At 40.5% G+C, this 9,310-nt stretch overlaps 1 protein-coding gene across 6 annotated transcripts in view; it reads left to right on the top strand.

Moving 5' to 3' along the window:
* LYPD6B (LY6/PLAUR domain containing 6B) overlaps window positions 1–9,310 on the top strand; it is a 199,061-nt gene that overhangs the window by 61,296 nt on the left and 128,455 nt on the right. For 2 of the 6 annotated variants that reach the window (XM_037736593.1, XM_037736591.1), the window contains exon 2: window positions 2,084–2,147. The exons of the other annotated variants lie outside the window; for them this stretch is intronic. The gene's annotated coding sequence lies outside the window, so the exon portion shown is untranslated. The remainder of the gene's footprint in view (window positions 1–2,083; window positions 2,148–9,310) is intronic. 6 annotated transcript variants of the gene reach the window in all.

Genomic DNA, 9,310 nt, shown 5'->3' with positions numbered 1-9,310 from the left:
GAGAGAGAGAGAGAGAGACCGGAGACAGACACAGAAGGACACACGTAGAGAGGCAGAGGGAAGCATGGAGAGAGAGACATACACAGAGACACACAGAAAGAGAGAGTGTCGGGAGACACAACCAGAAGACAGAGAGAAGAGAGAATGGCTCACAGAGAGAGATAAAGACGGATATAGAAATACACAGAGACATGGAGAGACTGAGACACAGAGAGAAAGAGAGAGAGACACACAGAGAAATAGAGATGATGCAAAAACAAGCATTAGAACCAGCGGGGAGGGACAGGGAGAGAGAAATGGGTCAGGTCTGTGGAGGTCCTGTGTCCGTGATGGTGTGAGGTAACTGCCTGAACTCTCTCTCTGTGAGTTATCACGGCACAAATGTAAGTTTGTTGAAAGCTGGTTATTGAATGGAAAATCATTTGCGAGACAAGTAGCAAATTTATCCCTATGGGTTAAATTTCTTCAGTTTCCACGTAGTCCATGTTTTCAGAACCTGAATTGGGTCCTGAGCCACATTAAACATGACTTAATATTAATATGGAAATGAGTTTACTCTGTTGCAAGTCCCAGTTTCAATCAGTAAGTAATTATGAAAATCAGTCTTAAAGATGCTGTGAAAGGCTGTTGCTTTCCAGGCAATAATTAAACCTCTGAATATCCCTGGGTGGTTGATTTTTTTTTTTCTCTTCTTAGTTGTCTTTTTCCTAAACGTACTTTCTGCAGGTGGGGAAAGATAACAAGTTACTGACTGAGGGAGTCATTAGTTGAGGGTAGGTAAAGGCCTCATCAAGAGCAGAAGGGAACAAAGAAAATGTTTTAAGCTCAAGATGAAGAAAAAGAAAGATCAGCTGCTTTTTCCTGGCTCAAAGGAAATAATTTTTTTAAAGTGTGAATAGAACTTTTAAAACTCCACTTGTTTTTATTGGAGTAGTTTTGAGCCAGTCTCAAAATGTGGAGCTAAATCTCCATTCTCAATGGGAGGCATCCAAACACGTTTGCCAATTTTAGCTTCTGGCCAATAGTAAACAGGTGCTCAAAAGTAGCAACACATTATTATTATTCATAAAATGCCATAGGAGCTGTGCATTATGAGAGGAGTGGATCCTGAAAGACTTGTAGACATGCTGCTCCCACGGCACCACGTGCCACTGTCTTCTGCTCCCGCCCTGCGCCACCACTCCTGCCAAGAGAACCTCTCCTACTGGAAGTCCAGGACGAAGCCACTTTGAAAGTCCTTAAAGTATGAGGCTTTCAAGAATGAGGTGCAGACAATGGCAATATTCTTCAACTTTATATCTGCTTACATTGCAGTCTTCCCGACAGGATGTTAGGAAGGAATATCTTTTTGTCTACACCATGCACAGAAACACGTTGTGGAGGGAAGTAGGGCTGCCAGATAAATGCCAGGGTGCTCAGTTAAACCTGAATTACAGTAAATAACAACTAAAAACTCATTTGTTGTTTATCTGAAATTCAGATTTGACTGAGATTTAGCAAATATTTTTATTTGCTAAACTTGCAACTCAGGGAAAGTCACCTCCGCTTGGGGACTGCTGGGCCCTTACAATCTCGGCTGAGTAGGAGTTAAACATGTCATCTTCAGCCTGTGACACGTTCCTCTGGCTTAGGATCCTTGTACTTTCTTTCGGAAGACAGAGTAGCTGTAACGAGGAATAATTGTAAAAGAGAAGGCAGAGTTTTTGGATTCAATATTATCAGAGATTTATACAAAGTTATAGCATAGGCAATAAAAAATACTTAAATTCAATTGCTTTAGTAACTTTGGGAAAAGTCAATGGCTGTTGATCTATCAGTGAGAAATGTGAGTGTGCTTAAATCTAAACATCAAGTTTTGGGGGCTATTTTTGTCATTCCATCATGTACTCAAATGATTTTTAATGCATAGACATACAGTGTATTTAGTGAGGAAATAGAAGTTAATATTGAAAAATAATCATTGAGTGAAATATTATACTTTTTAATTACTTTGGGCAGTTATCTTTTAAAGATCCTGCAAATAAAAATTTTGAGTAATTACTTACTTGTTATAACTTTGTCTTTTGTTCACTTTTTGAGGTAGAAAATCCTGGGAGATAATAGACCCAGCCCTCCTGTGCTCCCTGAATGATTTCACACCTTTTTGAGTAAGTGCCTATGTTTATACATTCTGAGTTCAATTTTGAATCTCTAAGACTTAAATTTTCTTAAGTTTCTCTAACTTTTACATGCTTAGACTGACTTTGATCCATGTTGTTGACCTCTGCTTTCCCTGTATAAGTCATATAGGGTATGACCAAGGTGATTTTTAAAAAATGGCTTTGGGCCAAGCATGGTAGCTCATGCCTATAATCCCAGCACTTTGGGAGGCTGAGGTGGGCATATCACCTGAGGTCAAGAGTTTGAGACCAACCTGGCCAATATGGTGAAACCCTGTCTTTACTAAAAATACAACAAAATTAGCCAGGTATGGTGGCGGGTGCCTGTAATCCCAGATACTCAGAAGACTGAGGCAGGAGAATCGCTTGAACCTGGGAGGCAGAGTTTGCAGTGAGCTGAGATCATTGCACTCCAGTGTGGGCAACAAGAGTGAAACTCTGTCTCAAGAAAAAAAAAAAGAAAAAAAAGAAAAAAAATGGCTTTGATTTCTTGCATTGCTTCTGTAAGTTAAGCTTATCTATTGCATGTATGAGTACATCGAAACTTTGTTTTATATATCTACGTATGTATATATTCATGTGCTTTTTCTTTATTTCTTTTTTTTTTTTTAATCAGACTCTCTTACAGTGCAGAGTTTAAGACAAATGCATGATGACGGGGCTTTGATGTGCTACCACATCCTGCACTTTTACAAGGCTCCCAAATGCCTTTCCCACGTATTGAACTGTCACAGTAATGATCAGTGGCTTAGAATGCTTCCTGAATTCCTGACCAGCTGCCAAAACAATTGCTTTAGTAAATGTTTCCTGATGTCCAATGACCATTAACACCCTCCAAGTACAACTGTGATGAGCTCAGCTTTTGAAGGTCTACTGTCCATTTTTCGTGAAATCTGCAAAAAACCAAGCTTAGCTGTTGTGGCCAATTGAACTAGGGAGGGTAAGTAAATCCCTTCAGGGAAGGACAGAGGCGCTTATCTTACATCTGTTTCTTCACAGACCAGTGTAGGTCTCTGAACTGCCAGATAAATGCCAGGCTACCAGCTAAACCTGAATTACAGTAAATAACAACTAAAAATTATTTGTTGTTTATCTGAAATTCAGATTTGGCTGAGCTTCCTATATTTTTACTTGCTAAACTAGCAACTCAGAGTCACCTCCATTGGAGACTGCTGGACCCTTACAAGCTCAGCTGGGCAGGAGTTAAATGTGTCATATCCAGGCCGTGACAAGTTCCTTGTACCTAGGATCCTTGGCCCTCTCATGGGAGGGTCATAGCAGGGCCAGCAGGAGGCAATCCATGTTCTGAGATGCTCATGCCTGGAACCCAGTGGAAATCTAAGACTGTCAAATACCACATTCTCTGTATAATGAAGTGAGTGCTAATAACCAGCAGGTAGTTAGACCTGTCTCAGGCCTCCAAGAGTTCCCAAAAACTTTGTCTATGGCACAAGGGCAATGCCTAGCCTAGGGTTGAATGTCTCCTTTTCTAGTGGGCTGATATTCATGAATACGAGTTTTAAAACCAAAGACCTTTAAGACCTTGTTTGTCCCAAAAGTGAAAAGAGAACTAGCACTTAAGACGAAACTACACCAGACTGTCTATTATTAGAGTTAGACCACTTGTCAGCTTGTTGACACAGCAGTGTGATATTTAAAAACTAGGCAGCCAGGGGTTTTGGTTTGGAAGTGTTTTCTGGAGTCACACGGGCCTCACAGAGCTGTTCTGGGCAGCCTGGGTGGGGGGGTCTCATCGTTGCTTCATTGATGCTCTTCTGAATGAGCAGTTTGTCATCACGTTCAGTTTCATCTTTTTGTTCTAAAAAGAACATTTATACCAACTTATTTCCTCTTAGGAAAAGACTGATTTTTGATGCTGGCCAAGGGTTTCTGGGGAGGGATGGGCTGTGGTGGAACATGATGATCTAAACTGGGTCATCCCGTATTTTCAAGCTATCATCAAACATAGCCCCTTGTCTTTTAGTCCCAGATGTAACCCCAGAATCCTTCTTAACTCAGTGTTCAAAGCAGTCACAGCTCATCAGTTGACGTTGGCTTATGAATTGATGCTGCTTTCACACTTTTGGTTTAGATGGATTACTTTTTCTCTTTCCTTCTTTTAAAATTAGTATTCAAAAGCAGTTCCTTTCGGATCTTTGTTAGGTATCTATCCTTTGGCTTTGGCAGAAAAAAAGTCTGGACTGGAGGCAGAAGGGGTGGTTTTCCTCTGGGTGTGGGGCATGTTTTAGTAGGGGTTGCACAGATGACCTTTGCTTTTGTCTTCTAGATCCCCTTGCCCTGTCACCAATGGGCATGGGCCCTAAGACTGAGCTAGAGGACCTTTTAGATTTACTTTCAAAGAGAACTAACCAGTCAATGCTCCTGTGCTTGGACAAATGTAGTTCCTTCTCATCAATCCCTCTAACTCCCACTGGTCTTTATGAACCAAGTCTGACTTATTTATGTGGACTTGTTAAGTTGGTGGCTTTACGTAAGCTATTGTAAAAGGCTAAACAAATTCATTTTTGAACTTATGTTTTAGAATCCTCTTTTAAAAATTATCATGCAGGCTGAGCTGTGAGTGACCTAGAATTCAAAGTGTAAGAAGCAAAACAAATTAAAAAAAAATCTGCTTCCTGTCTGTACTAATACTAACCCAGCCCCTCCTGCCATCAGGTCTCTGCGGCATTTTTAATCCACCTCTTGCTGCTTGAGCCAACCCTTGTCAGTGTTCTAATGTTGCAGGTCAGAGCTGTGCCTTCAGACAGTCAGAATGCATTTACTTAAACAACAGACCCTCTTGTTGTCAGTTTTGCTGCTCTCAATAATTTACCTTGACTTGTTCATCAGTGTATGCCGTTGGCAAAAGAGGCATACCTCCAAATTGGGCTAATTACTCAGCTATTCAATATCAGCACGACTGAAAGAAACCCGGCCATCTCCATGAAGGGATGCTTGTCCTCCAGAGCCAGCCTTGAATGTAGCAGGTGACAAGGTGAGCAGGGATGAGCCCAAACCAGGTAACATCTGGAACTCTCAAGGGAACTGTGAATGTTTTCTTTTTCTCCAAGAGTCCCCTTCTACATCCCTGTATTGAGGAACTGCACCCACCAAAGGCAGAAAATAGAAAGGAATTTGGGTGCAGTAGGAGGGACATCACGGGTAGCCCTAAAAAGCCCTAAAAGCCACTGTATTATGAATTTATAGTAACTAGTGAAAATGCTGAGGCTTAAATAATGCTTGGCAAACCATCATACATAGTTGAGCCTATTGATCACTGCACAAGAGCACCCAGCCAAGGGCTGGAGGAGGGCCAAGATCCACCTCATGTGCTGCCTAGCAGAAGGCTAAGTTGGCCTGGAGCAAGGGAGCTCCTTTCAAATACTCCCACGGGCACCTCTCTTCAAACCTTGAACACGGCAGGGCTCATCTGCCCAGAGCTGGCACTTTTCTTCATTTGGACAAAGGTGCATGTGAGCTAGTGGGGCCCTGATGCTTACTTACACCCAGGTCCTCAGAGTAGGTCAGACTTTTATGTGAACTCTGAATACATCTTGGCCGTTAAGGCTCAGAGACAGGCTCTCAATGAGTTCTCAGAGGCGGGAACTCTGATGGCTTGAGATGATTTCAGGTGGCGCACACTCAACACGTGTAACCAGTTATTGTCTTTTTAAAACTCTTTCAGTCCTATTTATTAGTTAAGAAGAAAGTAAAGTAGCCCTTTGTTAAAAAGGGGTATCAGCAAGTGCTAGAGATGCCTTAGTTAGACATACTAGCCACAAAGAAAGAGCTGCATGTAGACCTGGAGGCTTCTGGGAAATTCTGTAGACATTTACTCACAGCTTGAATGTTCATTGTATTTATTTTTAGAATTACCTTCTACCTTTACCAAGGGATAATGGCTTTCTATTTAAAGAACTAAAGGCACATTGAAAAAATAAATATATGAAATAAATCACTTTTAAAAAGTAGTTGGTAAACAGTAATGATGGGCCATCTTCATTGTTCTAATCAAATCCAGGTTACTATTGGCACAGCTGAATTCAGGAAACAGTGAGTTAGTGTAAAGAGACACGAAGTGAGACGGAACCATTGAGAGTGAGGAAGAGAGGCCTTCACAGTAATACATGTTCCTGACAACTTCTGCTGAGAAGCAAATAAAAGGCAACATTTGCACTGTTTTTGGAGGGATCTGGGCTTCGGATGCACAAGTATGCACGCGTGTCTGTTGTTTGTAGACTTGTTCCATAAGCAAAAACTGAGGAATCGATTTGTGGATGTTGAATTCCTGAGGGTGGGACCAGAAGATTTAGGAGTGAGAGCAGCTATTTAGAAGTCAAGTGATCGCCCCAATATTTTTTCTGCAAGGAAGATTTTTTTTTTTTTTTTTTTGAGATGTAGTCTCACTTTGTTGCCCAGGCTTGGTATAATGGTGCAATCTCGGCTCACTGCAACCTCCGCCTCCTGGGTTGAAGCGATTCTCCTGCCTCAGTCTCCCAAGTCACTGGGATTCCAGGTGCCCACCACCATACCTGGCTAATTTTTGTATTTTTTTGTAGAGATGAGGTTTTGCCATGTTGACCAGGCTGGTCTTGAACTCCTGACCTCAAGTGATCCATCTGCCTTGGACTCCAAAGTCCACCATGCCCAGCCTAGGAAGAAATTTCCAGAAGGGGAACGTATCTATTAATTCATACTTGACTCAGTCCTTTTGTATGTCCCTCTGTGTCCGTGTCCTTCACTGTCTCTCAGCCTTCCCACACATGAACGTACTCTACGTACATATACACCTCCCAGTCCACCTGTGCTTCAAATCTGCTGTCTCCCTTGACCTGTTGCCTGCAGAAGTCACACTGTATCATGACAGGCATGACAAGGGTAATTCCAGGCATTGTTTTTGGTCCTCTTTAGGTGAAATAACACATTCAGCAGTTGGCACAAACATGGTGGAGATGAATGCAGTGAAAGCATTGCACGGTATCTAGTGGCAACACTAACTTATGTTTACATAAAGAAGAAAAGTGTCCTCTGATATAATCTCAGAAAACTGCTGCCACAGCCTTTTGAAACAATTAGTTTAGACTATTTCACAGAGCATTAAGCTTAACAATGTCAGTCTGTTCCTAAATGCTGTTCAAGAAAAATTTTGCAATGAGGCCAAAATTTAGATTGGCAAAAGGGCACCCTCAAATAGGCAACCTCATCTTATTATTTTTAAACAGCTTTTTTGAGATATAATTGACCTCCAATAAACGCACATATTTAAAGTGTACAGTTTGCTAAGTTTGGACATATGTAGTATAGATCTGTGAAATTATCACCTCAATCAAGATAATGAACACATTAATCACCCCCAAATGTTTTCTTGTGCCCCTGGGAAATCTACCTCCCACCCATCTCTTCCTGCCCTGTTGCCCAGGCAGGGAAGTACTTTCTGCCACTATAATCTGCATTTTCTGGAATTTTATGTTAAGAATATGATGTATACTCATTTTTGTCTGGCTTCTTTCACTCAGGATCATTTTTGTGAGATTCATACATGTTGTGTATTTATATATATATTTTTGAGATGGAGTCTTGCTCTGTTGCCCAGGCTGGAGCACAGTGGCAAGATCTTAGCTCACCACAACCTCTGCCTACCAGGTTCAAGTAATTCTCCTGCCTCAGCTTCTCAAGTAGCTGGGATTACAGATGCATGCTCCCACGCTCAGCTAATTTTTAATATTTCTGGTAGAGATAGGGTTTCACCATGTTGGCCAGGCTGGCCTCAAACTCCTGATCTCAAGTGATCTGCCCAAAGTGCTGGGATTGCAGGTGTGAGCCTCCATGCCTGGCCATGCATATCATTATTTTTTACTGAAGTTTTATAATTTCAAGTTTTTACTTTTGCATCTATGATCCCTTTTGAGTTATTGTTTGTCTTTTAACAGTCCATTTTATCTTTATGCCACAATCTGTTTATCCATTTGCCTGTTGATGGACATTTGGGTTGGCTTGAGCTTTGAGCTATTACAAATAAAGCTAGTATGAACATTTGTGTACAGACCTTTGTACAGATATATATTTTCTTTTCTGTTGGATAAACAGCTAGGAGTGCAGTGGCTAGAACATTTGGTAGTTGTGTAGATAGTGTTTTTCAAAGAGTGATACCATTTTATGTTCCAAAAGCAATATATTTAGAGTTCTATTCCGCTGCATCCTCACCAACTCTAGTATGTTAGCTATTTTATCTTGTTGTTTAAGAGATAAAATGGCTAACATACTGTGTGTTGGTGAGCATGCATCTCCCAGCTGAGGAATGATGTCGGGCATTCTTTATGTGCTATTTTCCATTTGTATACCATTTTCTTTGATAAGGCATCTGCACATTTAAAAATTTGTGTTGTTTTCTCATTGTTTGTTTTGAGCATTCTTATATATTCTATATGTAAATCCTCTATCAGATATATACTTTGCCAGTCTTTTATTATAATCTGTGATTTGTCTTTTTTATTCCCTTAACAATGTCTTTCAAAGAACTGAAGGATTAAACATTGATGAAATTTATCAGAATTTTTATTGAGTCTTGCTTTTAGTGTTATATGTAAGAAATCTTTGCCTAACCCAAAGTCATAAAGATTTTCTCCTATATTTTCTTCCAGAAGTTTTATAATTTTAAGTTTTACGTTTTTGTCTATGATCCATTTTGAATAATTGAGTTGTTTTTCTTTTAAAATGTAATTTTAAAATGTGTAATTGCCACATAATTGTACATGTTTTTGGGGTACAATGTGACGTTTCAATACATGTATATATAGTGTAAAGCTCAAATTGGGATAATTATCATATCCATAACTTTCAACAATTATTATTCTGAATGGTTCAGCTTTTTGCAAATATATATCCAATTGCTCCAGTACTTGCTGAAAACTCTACCCTTTTCTCCTTTGAATGGCCATTGCACATTTGTCAAGAATCAGTCGTTCATATATTTGTCTATTTCCGTATCCTATTCTGTTCCATGAATCAATGGGCCGCGCTTGTCTTGATTACTGCACCTATGTGACAAGTCTTAAAATCCAGTAGTTGGGCTGGGCGCGGTGGCTCAAGCCTGTAATCCCAGCACTTTGGGAGGCCGAGGCGGGTGGATCACGAGGTCAAGAGATCGAGAC

The sequence above is a fragment of the Cebus imitator genome, unplaced genomic scaffold, assembly GCF_001604975.1.
Source record: "Cebus imitator isolate Cc_AM_T3 unplaced genomic scaffold, Cebus_imitator-1.0 Scaffold27, whole genome shotgun sequence".
NCBI classification, from domain to species: Eukaryota; Metazoa; Chordata; class Mammalia; order Primates; family Cebidae; genus Cebus; species Cebus imitator.
Note: the sequence above shows the minus strand (reverse complement) of the source record. Positions and strands in the feature narration are given on the sequence as shown.